General features: G+C 45.6%; 1 protein-coding gene across 2 annotated transcripts in view; it reads left to right on the plus strand.

The window, feature by feature from the left end:
- rbks (ribokinase) overlaps nt 1–22,796 on the plus strand; it is a 166,602-nt gene that overhangs the window by 101,118 nt on the left and 42,688 nt on the right. The window lies entirely within an intron of this gene.

Here is a 22,796-nt window from a genome sequence, read left to right on the forward strand (position 1 = left end):
CGGTGCCCAAGAAGAGTAAGGTGACGTATCTCAATGACTATCGACCAGTGGCACTAACGCTGGTGGTGATGAAGTGCTTTGAGAGGTTGATCATGGAGCAAATCAACTCCTACCTCGACAAAAACCTGGACACACTGCAGTTCGCGTACCGCCACAACAGATCAACGGTAGATGCGATCTCGCTGGCCCTCCACTCCGCACTGGACCACTTGGACAACAAAAACTCATATGTCAGGCTGTTATTCATTGATTACAGCTCGGCATTTAACACAATCATCCCCTCCAAACTGGTTACCAAACTCGCAGAACTGGGTCTCTGCGCATCCCTCTGCAACTGGATCCTCGACTTCCTCTTCCACAGACCACAGTCTGTTCATATTGGTAGAAATGTGTCAGCCTCGATAACAATCAGCACGGGAACACCTCAAGGCTGCGTGCTCAGCCCCCTGCTGTACTCACTCTATACCCATGACTGCGTAGCGAACCACAGTGCGAACTCCATCATCAAGTTCGTTGACGACACCACTATTGTGGGGCGTATCACTGATGGGGATGAGTCAGAGTACAGAAGAGAGATCGAGCAACTGTCCATATGGTGCCAGCGCAATAACCTGGCCCTCAACACCAGCAAAACCAAGGAACTGATTGTGGACTTTGGAAGGAGTAGGAGGGGGACCCACAGCCCCATTTATATCAACGGGTCGATGGTTGAAAGGATCAAGAACTTCAAATTCCTGGATGTGCATATCTCTGAAGATCTTTCCTGGTCCGAGAACACTAACGCAATTATCAAAAAAGCTCATCAGCGCCTCTACTTCCTGAGAAGATTACGGAGAGTCGGTTTGTCAAGGAAGACTCTCTCTAACTTCTACAGGTGCACAGTCGAGAGCATGCTGACCGGTTGCATCGTGGCTTGGTTCGGCAATTTGAGCGCCCTGGAGAGGAAAAGACTACAAAAAGTAGTAAACACTGCCCAGTCCATCATCGGCTCTGACCTTCCTTCCATCGAGGGGATTTATCGCAGTCGCTGCCTCAAAAAGGCTGGCAGTATCATCAAAGACCCACACCATCCTGGCCACACACTCACCTCCCTGCTACCTTCAGGTAGAAGGTACAGGAGCCTGAAGACTGCAATAACCAGGTTCAGGAATAGCTACTTCCCCACAGCCATCAGGCTATTAAACCTGGCTCGGACAAAACTCTGATTATTAACAACCACTTTCTGTTATTTGCACTTTACCAGTTTATTTATTCATGTGTGTATATATTTATATCATGGTATATGGACACATTTATCTGTTTTGTAGTAAATGCCTACTATTTTCTGTGTGCTTAAGCAAAGCAAGAATTTCATTGTCCTATAAAGGGACACATGACAATAAACTCACTTGAACTTGAACTTGTCCTGGACTTCCCTAACATCGGGAACAATCTTTCTGCATCTAGCCTGTCCAACCCCTTAAGAATTTTGTAAGTTTCTATAAGATCCCCCCCAATCTTCTAAATTCTAGCGAGTACAAGCCGAGTCTATCCAGTCTTTCTTCATATAAAAGTCCTGACATCCCAGGAATCAGTATGTTTAAATGATAATGTTTAATATTTAATGTTTTATGTGTCATTCCTAACTCACTGTATGTCATGTTGTCACTTGTGGGCGGAGCACCAAGGCAAATTCCTTGTATGTGAATACTTGGCCAATAAACGTATTCATTCATTCATTCATCTGCAGTTTCTTCCTCCACGTATTATCTGATGTGAGATTATTTGATTTGAAGATTATTTGATTTGATTTTACTGTACCTCAGTACAAGTGACATTTTTATTTCATTTTCAAAATGAAATTTTGACATTGAATATTTTGATGAATTACCTTGTCAAGATGTTAAAAATGATAAGGATGTTAAGAGATTGTGCACATTCTCATAGATGGGAATCAAGGGAAAGGATTATAAACACAAAAAGCTGGAGTAACTCAGCGGGTCAGACAGCATCTCTGGAGAAAAATGCATTCCCCAGAGATGCTGACTGTCCAGCTGAGTTACTCCAGCTTTTTGTGTCTATCTTCGGTTTAAACCAGCATCTACAGTTCCTTCCTACGCAAAGATAATAATCTTGACATTCAAGCTCAGTAGTTTTGTAGTGAAATAAGGAAGAGAATGTTTCCTGCAGCAGGTATTTGATGCTGGATCATGAAAGTTTCAACAATAAGGTTGATAGTTTTTTTAAAAATTTGGACAAGGCATTTGGAACAGAAGGCGTGCACATCAAGTTATTTTCGTTCAGAGATACAGTGCAGAAACAGGCCCTTCGGCCCACCGCTTCCGCGCCGACCAACGAGCCCCGCACATTAACACTATCCTACACCCACGAGGGACAATTTTTATATTCACCAAGCCAATTAACCTACAAACCTGTACGTCTTTGGAGTGTGGGAGGAAACCGAAGATCTGGGAGGAAACCCACGCAAGTCACGGGGAGAACGTGCAAACTCCATATAGACAGCACCCGTAGTCGGGATTGAACCCTGGTCTCCGGAGCTGCAGTTGCTGTAAGGCAGCAACTCTACCGCTGCACCACCACCAAGTTATAGATGAGGCACGATATAGGGTGGCACAGGGGCGCAGCGGTAGAGTTGCTGCCCTGCAGCATCAGAGACCCGGGTTCCATCCTGACTACGGGTGCTGTCTGTAGGGAGTTTGTACGTTCACCCCGTGACCACGCTGGTTTTTTCCGGGTGCTCCGGTTTCCTCCCACACTCCAAACACGTGTAGATTTGTACACAATGGACCATTGTGGGCTCCACATTTCCTTGACTATTGTTGCTTTCTCCATATCTTCCATTCATTTGTCCTAAGTATCGTCTATATCTCTTGTTCCCCTTTCCCCTGACTCACAGTCTGAGGAAGGATCTTGACCCTGAAACGTCACCTATTCCTTTTCTCCAGAGATGCTGCCTGACCCGCTGAGTTACTCCAGGATTTATGTCTGTCTTCAGGTTTGATGGTTAATTGGCTTTGATGAAAATTGTAAATTGGCTCTAGATAGTGCCAGTTTATATGGGTCACTGGTTTGCCCAGATTGGTGGGCCGAAGGACCTGTTTCTGCACCATATCTGGAAAAAAAACCTAAACTAAGCTAAGATAGACACAAAAAGCTGAGGTCGCTCAGCAGGACAGGCAGCATCTGTGGATAGTCTGAAGAAGGGCCTCGACCCGGAACGTCACACATTCCTTCTTGCTGGGTTGCATCTATCTTGAGCATGGAAGGTTTGTTTGGTTAGAGAGTTAAGGGCCTGTCCCACTTGGACGTCATTTGTGCGTCATGACACATGTGTCGTGCATCGTGACACGTAAATGACGCGCAAATGACGCCTTTATCCACTCGTCTTGCGGCACAGAGGCGCAGCAGGTAAGGGCTGCTGCCGCACAGCTTCGATACCCGAGTTGGATCATCACGTCGGGTGCTGTCTGTATGGCGTTTGTGCGTTCTGCCTGTGGCCGCGTGGGTTTTCTCCGGGTGGTCCGGTTTCCTCCCACATCCCAAAGCTGTGCAGCTTTGCAGGTTAATTGGCCTGGGTAAATTGTGCCTTGTGTGAAGGGAGTGGGTGCAAAAGAGGGATAACATAGAACTATTGTGGACGGGGGCTGCACTAGCTGTTACCATGCTGCATCTTTAAAATAATCAAAGCCCCCTCATGGTGGCGCAGCGGTAATGTTGCTGCCGTTACAGCAAAATGCAACGCCGGAGACCCAGGTTCCATCCCGACTACAGGCACTGTCTGTGCGGAGTTTGTACATTCTCCCCGTAACCTGCGGTTTTCCCTCACATTCCAACGACGTGCAGGTTTATAACCATATAACAATTACAGCACGGAAACAGGCCATCTCGACCCTTCTAGTCCGTGCCGAACACGTATTCACCCCTAGTCCCATATACCTGCGCTCAGACCATAACCCTCCATTCCTTTCCCGTCCATATAACTATCCAATTTATTTTTAAATGATAAAAACGAACCTGCCTCCACCACCTTCACTGGAGGTCTGTAGGATAATTGGCTTGATAAATGTAACATTTGTCCAGTATAAAATTGTCGAACTTCCAGTATAGTCCCTGGTGGACTCTTTGGAAGTTACAAGGACCTCCTGTCAATTGCTATGTTTCGTCCTGTCCCCACCTCTTTTCCAACATTCTGCCCCCCTACTACAATCAGTCTGAAGAAAGGTTCCAATGCCACGCAATTGCGTACAGTTTTGGTCTCCTAATCTGAGGAAAGATATTCTTGCCACAGAGGGAGTACAGAGAAGACTGATTCACCAGACTGATTCCTGGGATGTCAGGTCTTTCATATGAAGAAAGACTGGATAGACTCGGCTTGTACTCGCTAGAATTTAGAAGATTGAGGGGGGATCTTATAGAAACTTACAACATTCCTAAGTGGTTGGACAGGCTAGATGCAGGAAGATTGTTCCGATGTTGGGGAAGTCCAGAACAAGGCGCCACAGTTTAAGGATAAGGGGGAAATCTTTGAGGACCGAGATGAGAAAAATATTTTTCACACAGAGAGTGGTGAATCTCTGGAATTTTCTGCCACAGAGGGTAGTTGAGGCCAGTTCATTGGCTATATTTAAGAGGGAGTTAGATGTGGCCCTTGTGGCTAAGGGGATCAGGGGGTATGGAGAGAAGGCAGGTATGGGATACTGAGTTGGATGATCAGCCATGATCATATTGAATGGCGGTGCAGACTCGAAGGGCCGAATGGCCTACTCCTGCACCTATTTTCTACGTTTCTATTCCCTCCAGAGATACTGCCGGACCCGCTGAGTCACTCCAGCACTTTGCAGTTAGCTCAGATTCCAGCATCTGCAGTTCCCTGTGTCTCCATGATGAATACTGGTGCTGAGACAGCGAGTTCACTAAAAGTCTGAATACTTTGACCTCCGCTGCGGTAACATAAAAAGTATGGGAAGACTCTCTTGAATTTGCATCAAGATCTTCAAAAGAAAAATATGTATGGATGGTCGACAGAGGCAAAATTAACCAGGTTTCAAAACATTGTGTGGCATTAAGTCGAAGACTGGCAGCAGCCCCACAGATTTCTCCAAAAGATAGACACAAAATGCTGGAGTAACTCTGCGGGACAGGCAACATCTCTGGAGAGAAGTTTCAGGTCGAGACCCTTCTTCAGACTGATGCCTGTCAATGTCTAAGATACCTTTTTACAGGAGGTTCCTGTACCTCCATTCAGCACAGTTAAAAGAAAAACACTAATGTTGAGCAGAACTCTTTGTAACCATAGATGTGGACACTAAACTGCTCCAGGCAAACTAGAAAAGTTACTTGTCTCAATGCCAACAATGTATCAGATTTCTTTTATCTTGATCAGGCTGACTAATGGTACTTGAAAAGCAATGTATTTAGTCTACAGTTTTTGTATTTGATTTGGTTTTTCGTGACCTTTACTACCGAATGCATCTTAAAAGCAAGCAATAAACTAACTGTGACTTGTAGCCTTTTATAACTGGTGATTTTAAAGCACAGAAACAGCATTGACAACTCTTAAAGGGGCTGTCTCACTTGGGCGACCTAATCCGCGGGTTCTGGCGAGTTTGTCCTCGACTCATACTCGCAGCATGGTCGACACGAGGTCCTGGGAGGTCTTTGTAACTCTCCTTCATGCTCGAGAGTGGTCCCCGCGTACTCGAGTCCTCAGCTAGGTCGCGGCGTATTTTTCAACATGTTGAAAAATGCCTGCGAGTAAAAAAAGTCGCCATGGAAAAAAATTGATATTTTTTTACTTGTGGGTTTAGTCGAGGTAGGTCCTAGTAGGTCATAATGCTATTTTTAGGTAGTCAATCAAAGTTAATTGAAGGTAGTCGAAGGTAAAGCTCATTGAGAAAAAAAAGGTAAGAATGCCCGCTAAACTTTATTAAACGATGCCTGGCTTCTTAAAAGTGTCTCCACTCCTTCTCCCCCCCCCCCTTCTCCCCCTTTCTCCCCCCTTCCCCCCCCCCCCCCTCTCTCCCCTTCTCTCCCCTTCTCTCTCCCTCCTCCCCCCCCCCCCCCCCCGCGCTCTCTAAAGGACTTACCGCACACTGTGCCAGCCGTCTTTCACCTTTCTGTTCATCGCGGGTGTGAATTTCAGACAGCGCTCCCCCGCTTTCCCTGGCCCCCGCCTTTGCGATGTGTTTGTGTGTGTGTGTTTGTGTGTGTGCAAACGGTCGATCCGGCTCGCGGTTTCAACGTTGACGGTCGATCCACCTCGAGGCTTTCCAGGCAAGTCCCCTCGAGCTTGAAGGTCGAAGACAGTCGCTGAAAAGTCACGTCAGTCGGACAGGCCTTTAATTCCGCAGTGTAGGCAAGAAGCAAAAAACAAACTCAGCGGGTCAGGCAGCATGTGTGAAGGGGATGGGCAGGCGATGTTTCTAGTCGAGACCCGTCTTAGGAGAGCCTATTTCCAGGCAGGCATCCTCGGAGGAGCTTTTGCATTGCAGCAGTAAAACGGAGGCACAAAAAACTGCAGAGGCTGGAACCATGAGCAAATAATACACAGTGCAAGAGGAACGCAGCGGATCAGGGAGCATCCATCGTGGGAAAGCACAGATGACAATGCATGAACAAGAAGGGTCCCAACCTGAAACGTCGTCCTTCAAGATTCCAGCATCTGCAGTTTCATGTGTCCTCAGTGGCACAATAATATTTCTGTCAAAATACAAAACAATTAATGCCACTGCTTGACGTGCTCAGATATCATGGCCCTGAAATGATTGGCTTGCAAACGGAAGGCAATACACCGTGAGGCTATACCAATATCTTGTACAGCTGCAACGTTCATGTAATCCTTGAAGGTCAACATGACAAATGCCTTCATCAGCATCCGATCTACCAGTGACACCACTTTCAGGCAACTGGCAGGGAACATACAGCGGCAGAGCTGCTGCCTTACAGCGCCAGAGACCCGGGTTCGATCCTGGCTATGTGCTTGTCTGTACGAGTTTGTACGTTCTCCCCGTGACGTGCGTGGATTTTCTCCGGGATCTTCGGTTTCCTCACACAGTCCAAAGACGTACAGGTTTGTCGGTTAGTTGGTTTGGTGTTTATGTAAAATAGTTCCTAGTGTGTGTAGGGTAGTGTTAAGGGCATGTTCCACTTGGGGCGTCATTTGCGTGTCATGCAGATGGCGCTCGAAGATTTTGTACATCCCAAAATCCTGGGGCCGCGACGTGAACGCTCTCTCCTTGACCCCTTTAGGAATCCTGAAAGGAAATCATTGCACAGCACCAGTTTCGCCAAGAACTCAGAGTATTCTACAGCGACAGCTTTGGTGCGGACTCGGTGGGTCAAAGGGCTTGTTTCCACGCTGTATCTCTAAATTAAACCAAAATAAACACCTGCAGTTTCTTTGGGTGCAATTCGCCGTTCCTCAGCCCACTTGCCAAGCCGATCATGACCTCGCTGTCATTGTTGGTGACCTTTGTCACTGTGTACGACACCACCAATTTTAGTTTGCTTTTAGTGTGAAAGAGGTGGAGCGCACAGGCCTTGAACCTGGTGAGACGCAGGAGGAGCCCGACCAGGACTCATCCCACAGAGCCCACTCCCTCAATGCACTAGAGTCTCCCAAACCCTGCAGAGTGGTTATAAAGATGGCTGATCCGTGGGCGGCTGCTGCTGGGACGCAAGTCGGGGTTTGATTAACCCCGGCTGGGTCGCCTTGGCGAGGGTGTCTGATGTTGTGAGACCCGAAACACCCGATGACCCCAGGTCACATCACTGAGGATGTATCCCAGCGCATCTAGAAGATGTATCTTTTTCACTCTTCATGTCAAATTCCAGCCTGTGCAGTACAGGTATTTTGCTTTCATGTAGAGTTAATGCAAAAGGGAACACATCAGACATATTACATGGGAGCACCCACAGAATGGGGAGCTTTTCCTATGTGATCCTTTTTACTCTACAAGTGGCATCACCAAGCTAAGTATTGCATCAATATTAGTTCAGCATTGTGGTTACTTGATGTGCATACACTGAAAAAGCAGTGATTATCGAATGCGACACAGGGGCGCAGCTGGTAGAACTGCTGCCTCAAAGTGCCAGAGACCAAGATTTCATCCCAAACTCACATGCTGTCTGGATAAAGTCTCCCTTTGACTCTGTGGGATTTCTTCCGGGTGCTCCGATTTCCTCCCGCATCCCAAAGAAGTGCAGGCTTGTATGTTAACTGTCCTCTGCACAAATTGCCCCTAGTGTGTAGGGAGTGGCTGGGGTAGTGGCTCAACAGAGAACTCATGTGAACAGGCGATCGATGGCCAGCGTGGACTTGGTGGGCTGAAGAGCCTGTTTCCATGCTGTACCATTAAATCAATTCATTTAACACCAGAAAAATACAGTGCCATCTGCAAACTTACTCATTATTACAAGTTGTTGGAGTGCAGTCCAAAAGTAAGTAAGTAAGTAAGTAAATTGTATTTATATAGCACATTTAAATCAACTTGCGTTGAAACCAAAGTGCTTTACATAGAAGAAATAATTAGGTTTCGGTACATCCATAGAAAAATTAAAAAAAAATTAATTTAAATTAAAAGTCTTCAAGGGTACTGCAGAAATGCAAGCCTTTCTTGGAGATATTTTTAATGACAATACAGGTTTGAGGTGCGTGCAGGGGAATTTCCATGAGGTTATAGATACACAGAAAATAGGTGCAGGACCCCGTGCCTGCTTTCTCCCCATATCCCTTGATTCCACTAGCCCCTAGAGCTCTATCTAACTCTCTCTTAAATCCATCCAGTAACTTGGCCTCCACTGCCCTCTGTGGCAGGGAATTCCACAAATTCACAACTCTCTGGGTGAAAAAGTTTTTTCTCATCTTAGTTTTAAATGGCCTCCCCTTTATTCTTAGACTGTTGTCCCTGGTTCTGGACTTGTCCCAACATTGGGAACATTTTTCCAGCATCCAGCTTGTCTGGTCTTTTTATAATTTTATACGTTTCTATAAGACCCCCCCTCATCCTAAATTCCAGTGAATACAAGCCCACTCTTTCCAATCTTTACTTATATGACAGTCCCGCCAACCCGGGGATTAACCTCGTGAACCTACGTTGCACTCCCTCAATAGTAAGAATGTCCTTCCACAAATTAGAGACCAAAACTGCACACAATACTCCAGATGTGGTCTCACCAAGGCCCTGTACAACTGCAGAAGGACCTCTTTGCTACTAAACTCAAATCCTCTCGTTATGAAGGACAACGTGCCATTAGCTTTCTTCACTGCCTGCTGTACCTGCATGTTTACTTTCAGTGACCGGTGTACAAGGACCCCCAGGTCTCGATGCACTTCCCTTTTTCCTAACCTGACACCATTGAGATAATAATCTGCCTCCGTGTTCTTGCCAGCAAAGTGGATAACCTCACATTATCTACATTATACTGCATCTGCCATGCATCTGCCCACTCACTCAACCTGTCCAAGTCACCCTGCAACCTCCTAGCATCCTCCTCACAGTTCACACTGCTACCCAGCTTTGTGTCATCTGCAAATTTGCTCATGTTACTTTTACTCGCATCATCTAAATCATTAATATATATACTTGCGGCCCCAGCACCGAGCCTTGTAGCACTCCACTCGGCACTGCCTGCCATTCTGTCAGAGACCCGTTTATTCCTACTCTTTGTTTCCTGTCTGCCAACCAATTCTCTATCCATGTCAATACCCTACCCCCAATACCATGTGCTCTAATTTTGCCCACTGATCTCCTGTGTGGGACCTTATCAAAGACTTTCTGAAAGTCCAGATACACTACCTCCACTGGCTCTCCTTCATCCATATTACTTGTTACATCCTCAAATTCCAGAAGATTAGTCAAGCAGGATTTCCCCTTCATAAATCCATGCTGACTTGGACCAATCCTTTTACTGCTATCCAAATGCGCTGTTATTACTTCTTTAATAATTGACTCCAGCATCTTCCCCACCACCGATGTCAGCATATGATTATCTTAATCATGGATGTTATCACAAGAAAGTTACCCTTTCAGACTAGGTGTATCTTACGGGGTATTTCCACCAGCTCAACACAGATGGTGATCAGAGGAGACTCAAGGAACTACAGATGCCAGTTTACTAAAAGAAGACACAAAGCATTTGAGCCACAAACCTCGAATTGTTAGTCCAGGCCTCTACTTTAGTTGAATTTAGTTTAGAGAAACGGTGCAGAAACAGGCCCATTGGCCCACCTAGTCCACACCAACCAGCGATCCCGTACACTAGCACTATCCTATACCCAATAGGGACAATTTACAATTTTACCAAAGCCTATTAATCTACAAACCTTTGGAGTGCGGGAGGAACCTGGAGCACCGGGAAAAAACCAACGTGGCCACGGGAGGAACGTACAAACTCCATACAGACAGCACCCGTAGTCAGGATCGAACCGGGGTCTCTGGCACTGTGAGGCAGCAACTGTACCGCTGCGTCACCGTGCCGCCCCATTACTAATCTGGCAATTTAACCACTGCACCATCACCTTCACCATACCCCTCTAACATTGAACCAGTTTCACTCTTGGTGGCATTTTGAGTACCGATGTACAATAAGATCCAAGAATGTAATGTTTGGGCTTAAATCGAGGGATAAATCGTTGATGGGACACAGGAGCGGCATTGTGGTTGTGTTACTGATCGGCATGGTGGGACCATGGGCATTGAGGAAGCACATACCTTCTCTCTCTAGTTGCCCTTACGTTCTTTCCAAAGGACACAAAGTAGCAATGTTACAAAATTTTGAGATTTAAAAAATCAAGTCTGCAATTTATCCCATCAGATAAAGCATAACAATAAGTTTAATTTGACACCAAATTCACTTTCATATCTCAAGTATTAAAAAAGTTATGACCATTTTCATACTCGGAAATTAGCATCTTGTTCCCTATTGATTTTCAATGGACATTACAAAAAAGCTGTGATCTTGGATAGTCAAACGCCCATTTCTTAAGGAAAGATTAACATTTTTAAATAGCCTAAGTGTCCAAAGATTATTCACAAATAATTCACAATATAACATGATTTTTATATCTAATTTACATTAATTTATAGGCCAAATGGAAGGAATTTAGTGTTCAATTGCTGTAAATAAATGCCCATTTAAATCGGCTTTCTAGTGGGTTCATGTGAACGCGCTGGTTTAGAACGTTGACATAGCGCTGGATTAGTGCCCTCAAATGCCGAGAAAAATACTGCGGGATATAAAAAGCCCAAAATAAACTACTCGCTATAGATAACTTGATATTCAGGGTTATATATATGCCCCATTTAATGTAAAAATAAGGTACATACCTTTAATTGTTTGCTTTATAAAACCCTGGGGCTGCGAGAGGTTGCGGAATCAGAGAGTAATTTTAAAACTATTATAACTATATTATCGAGGCCTATAAAACTAATAATACCTTTTGCGACCGGGTCTTGCAGCGATTTTTCGTTAATGATTTACTAGGCTGAACATGTGCGATTAGTACAGCCTAGTAAAAATCGCGTTTTAAACCCGCCCCCTCCAAACAGCGCCAAAATCGCTGACATGGCTGAGGGCAGATTCCCAATGACGATTCAGGTAGGTTTTGTAACATACCTACACAAAGTGCTGGAGTAACTCAACAGGACAGGCAGCATCTCTGGAGATCATGGATAGATCAGATTGAGACCCTTCTTCAGACTGTTTGGTGGGGGGGGGGGGCAGAGGTAAGAAAGTTGGACGAAAGGTTGGGGCAGGACAGAGCCCTGCGAGTGATGGGTGGATACAGGGGTTGGTTGATAGGCAGACGGTTGGACAAATGTCAGACATGAAAAGACAAAACCTTTAAGACAAGGGTAGAAGCATTGCAACTTGTGAAGCCAGAGGATGGACAATGGGTAGAAGGGGAGGGGGAGGGGGAAATGGGTGCATGTTCAGGTGGGGCACAGGGAAAAGAGGGGGCAGGGGAGAAAAGGACGGAATTTGTAGATGGGGTTACCTAAAATTGGAGAATTCAATGTTCATACGTTGGGGTGTAAGCTGCCCAAGTGGAATATGAGGTGCTGTTCCTCCAGTTTGCATGCGGCTCACTCTGACACTGAGGAGGACCAGGATTGAAAGGTCAGTGTGAAAATGGGAAGGGGAGTTAAAATGGGAGATAGCAACAGGGCGATCCAACAGGCCGAGCGCAAGTGTTTGCCGAAACGGTCAACGAGTCAACAATTGGTCTTGTCGGTGTAAAGGAGGCCACATCATGAACACCGGATGCAGTAGAGGACGTTAGAGGAGGTGCATGTCAACCTCTATCTCACCCCGGAAGTACTGCTGAGGTCCCTGGATGGAGATGAGGGAAGAGGTATAGGGACAGGTGTTGCATATCCTGTGGTTGCAGGAGAAAGTACCTGGGGAGGGGTTGTGTAGGGACGAGAGAACCAAGGAGTTGCAGAGGGAGTGGTCTCTGCAGAAGGTGGAAAGGGGTGCGGAAGGGAAGATGCTACCAGTGGTGGGATCACGTTGGAGGTGGCGGAAATGTCGGAGGATGATGTGTTAGACGCAGAGGCTGGTGGGGTGAAAGGTGAGGACCAGGGGAACTATCATTGTTCCATCTGGGGGGAGGGGGAGCGAGAGGTGAACTAAGAGACACGGAGGAGATGCCAGTGAGGGATTCATCAATGACAGAAGTGGGGAAACCACGTTTACTAAAGAAAGATGACATCTCGGATATCCTGGAATTAAAAGCTTAATCTTGCAAACAAATGCAGCAGAGAAATTGAGAGTTGGGGATAGCGTCTTTGCAAGTGGCAGGGTGGGAGGAGGCGTAGCCACTTTGTCTACTGTACTTGAGTGTGAGCTGATTGGTTTCTATGTATGGTATATATCATCTGTGTGGATAAAATGCAGGACAAAGCTTTACACTGTACCTCGGTACATCTGACGACAATAAAACTAAACATATCATAAGGTAAAGAACAAGTGATGAGTAATACAATGTTGGACATTTCATGTTATCAACTCTGACTAAATATCTTCTCTCAGATGACTCAAATTATTATAATAATGATATTAAGGGAAACCACAGACCTGCCATAAATTAATATTGATACAATTTATTACATGTTCATTAGTTCATGTTATAGGAGCAGACTTAGGCCATTCGGCCCATCATGTCTACTCCGCCGTTCACTCATGGCTGATCTATCTCTCCCTCTCAATCCCATTCTCCTGCCTTCTCCCCATAACCTCTGACACCTGTACTAATCAAGAATCTATCTATCTCTGCCTTAAAAAAAAAACCCCAATGTCTTGGCCTCCACAGCCTTCTGTAGCAACGAATTCCTCAGAAATGTCTCCTCACCTCCTTTTATACTGAGGTTGTGCCCCCTGGTCCTAGACTATCCCACTAGTGGAAACACCCTCTCCACATCCACTCTATCCAGACTTTTAACTATCAATTAATGAAATCCCTCTTATCCTTCTAAATTCCAGCGAGTTCAGGCCTAGAGCGTCAAATGCTCGTCATATGTTTTTTTTCAACAGTTGCATCTTAGCTCAATACTTTGCATGTTGTTAGATGCCTTTGATGGTGTTAGACGCCTTACAACTCGGCACGGTGGTGTAGCGGTAGAGTTGCTGCCTCACAGCGCCACAGACCCAGGTTTGATGCTGTCTGTACGGAGTTTGTACATTATCCCTGTGGTTTTCTCCGGGTGCTCCAGTCACCTCCCACATTACAAAGATGTGTGGGTTTGTAGGTGCATTGGCTTCTATGAAAGAAAATTGAGTTTAATTTAGTTTAGAGATACAGCGCGGAAACAGGCCGTTCGGCCCACTGAGACCCCACCGACCAGCGATCCCCGCACACTAACACTATCCTACACACACAAGGGACAATTTACACATACACCAAGCCAATTAACCTACATACCTGTACATATACCTGTACATCTTTGGAGTGTGGGAGGAAACCAAAGATCTTGGATAAAACCCACGCGGTCACGGGGAGAACGTACAAACTCCATAAAGACAGCGCCCATAGTCGGGATTGAACCCGGGTCTCTGGTGCTGCAGGTGATAATTGATCGGCACAGACTCAGTGGGCCGAAGGGCCTGTTTTCAGGCTGTGTTCTGAAAAAAAAGACCTTTGTGGAAATATTTATGATACTCTAATCGCTTCTAATTTCAATCTCATAATTTGAAGTCCTCTTATTTCAATATCGTACACTATCTAATTATTCATATAAAAATAAGGATGGGAAATTGAATTATCTGGCAAAGAACATGTAGACAGGGTGATAAAGAATGCTGTTGTTACATTGGCCTTCATCAGTCAGGGTTTTGATAATAGATTTGTTATCAGACATCAGTCTGAAGAAGGGTGTCAACCAGAAACGTCACCCATTCCTTCTCTTCAGAGATGCTGCCTGTCCCGCTGAGTTACTCCAGCATTTTGTGTCTGTCTATTGATTATAGAAGTTGGGATATTATGTTGTAATTGTACAAGATGTTGGTGAGGACACATTGGGTGTATTTTCTTCAGTTTCCCCCTGCTATAGGATGGATGTCAGTAAACTGGATCTACTACAGATTACAGAGAAGGTTTATGAGGATGTTGCCAGGACTTGAGGGCTTCAGCCATAGAAAGAGGTTGATCAGGCTGGAACTTTATTCCTTGGAGCGCAGGAGGATGAGGAGTGATCTTATATAGGGCGAATGCACAGTCTTTTACACAGAGTAGGGGAATGAAGAACCATAGGACATACGTTTAATGTGAGAGGAGAAAGATTTAATATGAACCTTTTACCCCTGTCCCACTTGGGCTATTTTTTAGCGACTACAGGCGACTAGGCTGTTGCCACATGACTTCAGAATTAAGGGACAGAAGTTTAGGGGTAACATGAGGGGGAACTTCTTTACTCAGAGAGTGGTAGCGGTGTGGAATGAGCTTCCAGTGGAAGTGGTGGAGGCAGGTTCGTTGGTATCATTTAAAAATGAAATTGGATAGGCATATGGATGAGAAGGGAATGGAGGGTTATGGTATGAGTGCAGACAGGTGGGACTAAGGGAAAAAAAGTTGTTCGGCACGGACTTGTAGGGCCGAGATGGCCTGTTTCCGTGCTGTAATTGTTATATGGTTATATGGTTGCCGGGGTGCCGCCTGTATGGTCTCCTCAGTCGCCCAAAGAGTCGTACCTTTTTTCTGGTCGCCACTGGATTTTGAAATGTACAAAACTTTTTGGCGACAATCGGCGCCCGTTGGCTTGACGCCAACGTTCGTAGCTTGACGTAGGTGTTGTCGTAGGTTGTTGCCAGGATGGCGTAGGTTGTTGCCAGGATGGCGTAGGTGGTGAATTCCATTGGCGACTACCTACGTCAACCGACGGCACGTACCGGCGACTGAATTGTCTTACCTTGCCGTAGCTTGTCGCGGTGGACATAGGTTGTCCTAGGTGTGGTCGTAGGTGGACGTCCTAATGGACGCCGGTTGGCAGTAGCTTGCCGTATCTTGACGTTGACTAGGTGGTAGGTTGTCGTAGCCATTGTCATAGACATTGTCGTGGGGGTGTCCAGTCGCCGGTTTCTCGGTGACCTGTTACAACTATGATAGTCATTGGCTGTCGCCGAAAAAATCACCTAGGTGGGACAGACCCATAAGGGACACCTTTTTCACTCAGAAGTTGATGGGTGTACGGAACAAGCTGCCAGAGGAGATAGTTGAGGCAGGTACAATATCAACATTCAAAAGACATTTGGACAGGTAAATGGAAAGGAAAGGTTCAAGAGACAAGAGATTGTCATATGTATCGAAAACAGAACAATTAAATTATTTGGGCAGGGGTATGGGCCAAACTCAGCAAATGGGGCTAGTTAGATGGGGCAAGATGGCGCATCTTGGTCAGCATGGATGAATTGGGCTGAATGGCCTGTATGATTCTATGACTCTAAGTAAGACTTTAACTCTCGTAGTTGTAAATATTAAGTTAGCTTTGCATCAGCAGGACATATGAAAGAAAAGAGAGACAGACACAAAATGCTGGAGTAACTCAGCGGGTCAGGCAGCGTCTCTGGAGAAAAGGAACAGGTGACCAGGCGAACAGTTAGGGCTTTATTCTTTGGAGCGCAGAAGGTTAAGGGGGGACTTGATAGAGGTCTTTAAAATGATGAGAGGGATAGGCAGAGTTGACGTGGATAAGCTTTTCCCACTGAGTAAGGAAGATTCAAACAAGGGGACACGATTTGAGAATTAAGGGACAGAAGTTTAGCGGTAACATGAAAGGGAACTTATTTACTCAGAGAGTGGTAGCGTGGAATGAGCTTCCAGTGAAGGTGGTGGAGGCAGGTTTGTTTTTATCATTTAAAAATAAATTGGATAGTTATATGGACGGGAAAGGTATGGAGGGTTATGGTCTGAGCGCAGGTATATGGAACTAGGGGAGAATACGTGTTCGGCACGGACTAGAAGGGTCGAGATGGCTTGTTTCCGTGCTGTAATTGTTATATGGCTATATGGTTATTATATGGTGACGTTTCGGGTCGAGACTGTCCTTCAGACTGAGAGTCAGGTGAGAGGGAAACTAGAGGTATGGAAAGGTACAAAGAACAAACGAATGAAAGGTATGAAAAGAACAAGTCAAAGCTAGCAACGATGATCAAGCAAAAGGTAGAGCCCACAATGGTCCATTGTTGGCTGTTGAGAAGGGGATCACAAGTGGATACAAACAGTGAAACTAAGCAGGATGACAATGAAACTAGCAGGACAACAAGGGTGGTGGAGGGGTGGAGAGCGAGGGAATCAAGGGTTACTGGAAGTTAGAGAAATCAATATCGTACCACTAGATGGTAAGCTGCCCAAGCGAAATATGAGGTGCTGTTCCTCCATTTGTTCTTGGTGTCTGCCAGGGAGACACTTCCTTCATTTGATCTTTGTACCTTTTCATCTTACCCCTCCTTTCCCTCTCCCCTGACTCTCAGTCTGAAGAAAGCATCTCAACCCGGGACATCACCCATTCCTTCTCTCCGGAGATGCTGCCCGTCCCACTGAGTTACTCCTGCATTTTGTGTCCATCTTCAGTGTAAAACAGCAGTTCCTTCCCACACATGTGAAAGATAAGGATCGGTAACTTTTGGCAGAGAGGATGATGATGACATCCATGGATTAAGGACTCTTTTCAGACTTCATCACTGCTGATGTAATCACAGGAACAATTTCCTCTTCCCTTCCAGTTGCTATGGTGACTACACCACCCTCTGTGTTCACTGTTTCTGGCATTTCACCAAAACAATGCAAATGAACCGAGGTGCAAAAGCACCTTTCCCGATATATGCAGAACAATATGTTCACTCAGTGACACGGGCAGTCATTGAGTCAAAGAGTCATAGAGTGTGGAGCACAACTTGCCCACACCCATCAACATGCCCCATCTACACTAGTCCCACCTACTTACATTTGGCCCATAACCCTCTAAACCGTCCTATCCATGTGCCTGTCTAAATGTTTCTTAAATATTACGATCGTCCCTGCCTTAAACATTGCGGTAGTCCCTGCCTTAAACATTGCGCCTTAAACATTGCGATAGTCCCTGCCTTAAACATTGCGATAGTCCCTGCCTTAAACATTGCGATAGTCCCTGCCTTAAACATTGCGGTAGTCCCTGCCTTAAACATTGCGATAGTCCCTGCCTTAAACATTGCGACTTAAACATTGCGGTAGTCCCTGCCTTAAACATTGCGATAGTCCCTGCCTTAAACATTGCGATAGTCCCTGCCTTAAACATTGCGATAGTCCCTGCCTTAAACATTGCGATAGTCCCTGCCTTAAACATTGCGGTAGTCCCTGCCTTAAACATTGCGGTAGTCCCTGCCTTAAACATTGCGGTAGTCCCTGCCTTAAACATTGCTATCGACCCTGCCTTAAACATTGCGATCGACCCTGCCTTAAACATTGCGATAGTCCCTGCCTTAAACATTGCGGTCCCTGCCTTAAAAATTACGTCCCTGCCTTAAACATTGTCCCTGCCTTAAACATTGCGATAGTCCCTGCCTTAAACATTGCGATAGTCCCTGCCTTAAACATTGCGATAGTCCCTGCCTTAAACATTGCGATCGACCCTGCCTTAAACATTGCAATAGTCCCTGCCTTAAACATTGCGGTAGTCCCTGCCTTAAACATTGTCCTTGCCTTAAACATTGCGATAGTCCCTGCCTTAAACATTGCGGTAGTCCCTGCCTTAAACATTGCGATTGTCCCTGCCTTAAACATTGTCCCTGCCTTAAACATTGCGATAGTCCCTGCCTTAAACATTGCGATAGTCCCTGCCTTAAACATTGCGATAGTCCCTGCCTTAAACATTGCGGTAGTCCCTGCCTTAAACATTGCGATCGTCCCTGCCTTAAACATTGCGATCTTAAACATTGCGATCGTCCCTTCCTTAAACATTGCGGTAGTCCCTGCCTTAAACATTGCGGTAGTCCCTGCCTTAAACATTGTCCCTGCCTTAAACATTGCGATAGTCCCTGCCTTAAACATTGCGGTAGTCCCTGCCTTAAACATTGCGATAGTCCCTGCCTTAAACATTGCGGTAGTCCCTGCCTTAAACATTGCGGTAGTCCCTGCCTTAAACATTGCGATAGTCCCTGCCTTAAACATTGCGATAGTCCCTGCCTTAAACATTGCGATAGTCCCTGCCTTAAACATTGTGATAGTCCCTGCCTTAAACATTGCGGTAGTCCCTGCCTTAAACATTGCGCTAGACTCTACCTTAAACATTGCGCTAGTCCCTGCCTTAAACATTGTCCCTGCCTTAAACATTGCGATAGTCCCTGCCTTAAACATTGCGATAGTCCCTGCCTTAAACATTGCGATAGTCCCTGCCTTAAACATTGCGATAGTCCCTGCCTTAAACATTGCGATAGTCCCTGCCTTAAACATTGCGATCGTCCCTGCCTTAAACATTGCGGTAGTCCCTGCCTTAAACATTGCGATAGTCCCTGCCTTAAACATTGTCCCTGCCTTAAACATTGCGATAGTCCCTGCCTTAAACATTGCGGTAGTCCCTGCCTTAAACATTGCGATAGTCCCTGCCTTAAACATAGTCCCTGCCTTAAACATTTCGATAGCACCTTAAACGTTGCAATAGTACCAGCCATAGAGGAGTTCCTGCCCTATCAAGGAGATGAGCAGTCATACAGTAAAACCTTCAACCCAACTCATCCATAGCGAACAAGACTAGCCAGTCCCATCTAAGCTACTATTTGCCTGCATTTGGCCCACAGCCGTCTAAACCTCTCCTATCCATGTACTTGTTTAAAGTATCTTTTAAATGCTGTTATAGTACCTGCCTCAACTAGTTTAGTTTTAGATTAGTTTATTATTGTCACGTGAACCGAGGTACAGTGAAAAGCTTTTTTGCTGCTTGTTCTCCAGTCAGTGAAAGAACTACACATGATTACAATCAAGCCGTCCACAGTGTACAGATACAGGATAAAGGGAATAACGTTTTGTGCAAGATAAAGTCCAGTAAAGTCTAATTAAAGGTAGGCCAAGGATCTCCAGTGAGGTAGATGGTAGGTCAGGACCGCTCTATAGTTGGTGATAGAATGGTGCTACTTCCCCTAGCAGCTCCTTCCATATGCCCAGAACCCTCTGAGTGAAACAAATACACCCCAGGTTCCTATTAAATCTTTCTTCTCCCACTTTAGGTGTATATTTCTTGATTCCTCTATCCTGTGTAAAAGCCTCTGCGCATTCCCCATATATATTCCCCTCCCGATTATCAGATTCAGATTCAATTGGTGATTGGCAGTCACCGAGGTACGTTGTTGAGTAGAGTGACAGCCGCCGGAAAGAAGCTGTTCCTCGACCTGCTGGTTCGGCAACGGAGAGACCTGTAGCACCTCCCGGATGGTAGGAGGGTAAACAGTCCATGGTTGGGGTGAGAGCAGTCCTTGGCGATGCTGAGCGCCCTCCGCAGACATATACATGCCTCATCCACTTGTGCTCCAGTGAATAGAGACCCAACTTGCCCAATCTCTTCCTATAGCTCGCCCTCGAGTCCTGCCAACGTTCCTTTTTAAAAAAAAAAATAATAATCTTGGCTTTCCTATCTGTCTTTCCTAGTTTTATCCCCTCTTCATTTCCAATGTTGTTGACATTTGGAGTCATACAGAGTTATACAGTCTTCAAATCAATTCAAGTCCCTGCATTTGGCCCCATATCCCTCTAAAACCTCCTACCTATGTACCTGTGGAAAATGGTTTTGAAACGTTAATTGTCATGAGTGCTGCAAATTGATAAACAACAGATACGTGTTGGTATCTCATATCTGGATAACATCAGTACCAAATCTAATCCATGAACATTCCAACATGGGGCAGCTGGCTTACAATAATGCCAGGAACCCTGGCTTGCATGGTTACTCCTGAAGCTACAGTCACTCTAGTGGGAGAGTCTAGGTCCAGAGGTTCGCAACCGCAGAATAAAAGCACGTATCTTCAGAAAGGAGATGAGGAATTTCTTTAGACCAGAGTGTGGCGAATCTGTGGAATTCCTTGCCACATGCGGCTGTGGAGACCAGCATTGAGTATTTTTAAGGTGGAGATTGACCAAGTCTTGATTAGTCAATAGACAATAGTTGCATTAGTAGGCCCTTCGGCCCTTCGAGCCAGCATCGCCATTCATTGTGATCATGGCTGATCATCCACAATCTGTACTCCGTTCCTGCCTTCTCCCCATGTCCCTTGACTCCGCTGTCTTTAAGAGCCCTATCTAACTCTCTCTTGTAAGAATCCAGAAAATTGGCCTCCACTGCCTTCTGACGCAGAGATTTCCACAGATTCACAACTCTCTGGGTGAAACGTTTTTCCTCATCTCCATTCTAAATGGCCTACCCCTTATTCTTAAACTGTGTCCCCTGGTTCTGGACTCCCACAACATCAGGAACATGTTTCCAGCCTCTAGCATGTCCAATCCCTTAATAATTTTACATGTTTCAATAAGATTCCCTCTCATCCTTCTAAATTGCAATGTATACAAGCCCAGCTGCTCTATTGTTTCAACATATGACAGTCCCGCCATCCCGGGAATTAACCTACGCTGCACTCCCTCAATAGCAAGAAATGTCCTTCCTTAGATTTGGAGACCAAAACTGCACACAATATTCCAGGTGTGGTCTCACTAGGGCTCTGTACAACTGCAGAAAGACCTCTTTGCTCCTATACTCAACTCCTCTTGTTATGAAGGCCAACATGCCATTAGCTTTCTTCACTGCCTGCTGTACCTGCATGCTTATGAACTAGGACACCAAGATCTTGTTGTACTTGCCCTTTTCCTAACATGACACCATTCAGGTAATAATCTGCCTTTTGTTTCTACCTCCAAAGTGGATAACCTCTCATTTATCCACATTAAACTGCATCTGCCCACTCATCCAACCCGTCCAGGTCACCCTGCATCCTCATAGCATCCTCCTCACAGTTCACACTGCCACCCAGTTTTGTGTCATCTGCAAATTTGTTAATGTTACTTGTAATCCCTTCATCTAAATCATGAATGTATATTGTTATGCAGGTCATGAGGAGAAGGTAAGAGAATGGGGTTGAGAGAGAAAGATAGATCAGCCACGATTGAATGGCAGAGTAGACTTGATGGGCCAAATGGCCTAAATCTGCTCCTATAACATGAAGTATGTGCATAGGAGCGGAATATGAAACATAGACAATAGGTGCAGGAGTAGGCCATTTGGCCCTTCGAGCCAGCACCGCCATTCAATATGATCATGGCTGATCATCCAAAATCAGTACCCCGTTCCTGCTTTCTCCCCATATACCTTGATTCCGTTAGCCCTAGGAGCTACTGTATATTTAATTTGCTTTTGAATACATCATGATGCTGTGTGAACCTTTGGCCAGCCAGAGAATGTAGCAGTTTCATCTGCATTTCCAAAGACTTTAGCACACAATCCAGCCCAACTATGGATGGGCTGCCGCAGTGTCGGAGCTTATGTCCGATCAATGCATGAAAACAAGGCCTCATCAGCTCATCGTTGTCTCCGGAAAATAGTACATGGTACTGCATAAAGGGCAGTTATCCCCAGTACCCATGATCAAATGGCAGAGCAGGGGTCGGCACGGTGGCGCAGCAATAGAGTTGCTGCCTTACAGTGCCACAGACCCGGATTTCATCCTGACTACGGGTGCTGTCTGTACGGAGTTTATACCTTCTCCCCGTGACCTGTGTGGGTTTTCTGCGGGTGCTTCGGTTTCCTGCCACACTTCAAAGACGTACGGGTTTGAAAGTTAATTGGCTTCTGTAAATTGTAAATTGTCCCTAGTGTGTAGGATAGTGCTAGTGTACGGGTATCGCTGATCGGCGCAGACTCGGCAAGCTGAATGGCCTGTTTCCACGCTGTATCGCTAAAGTCTAATAGCAGACTCAATGGACCAAATGGCCTACTCCTGCTCCTATGTCTTCTGCTTTTGCAGAGTACTAGGCTTACATATTCCATTGTGCTGAAACAAGTAGGAATTTCATTGTTCTCTCTGAATTTGAGTTGAGTCTAGTTTATTGTCACGTGTACTGAGGTACAGTGAAAAGCATTTGTTGCGTGCTAACCAGTCAGTGGAAAAACAATACATGATTCCAATCGAGCTGTCCACAGTGTACAGATACATGATAAAGGGAATAACTTGAATAATCAGTTTAGTTTAGGGAATAAGTACACACCGTCCACGCCGACCAGCGATCCCCGCACACTAACACTATCATACACACTGGAGAGAATTTACAATTCCACCAATGCCAA

Source organism: Leucoraja erinacea, unplaced genomic scaffold (genome assembly GCF_028641065.1).
Source record: "Leucoraja erinacea ecotype New England unplaced genomic scaffold, Leri_hhj_1 Leri_62S, whole genome shotgun sequence".
Lineage (NCBI taxonomy): Eukaryota > Metazoa > Chordata > Chondrichthyes > Rajiformes > Rajidae > Leucoraja > Leucoraja erinaceus.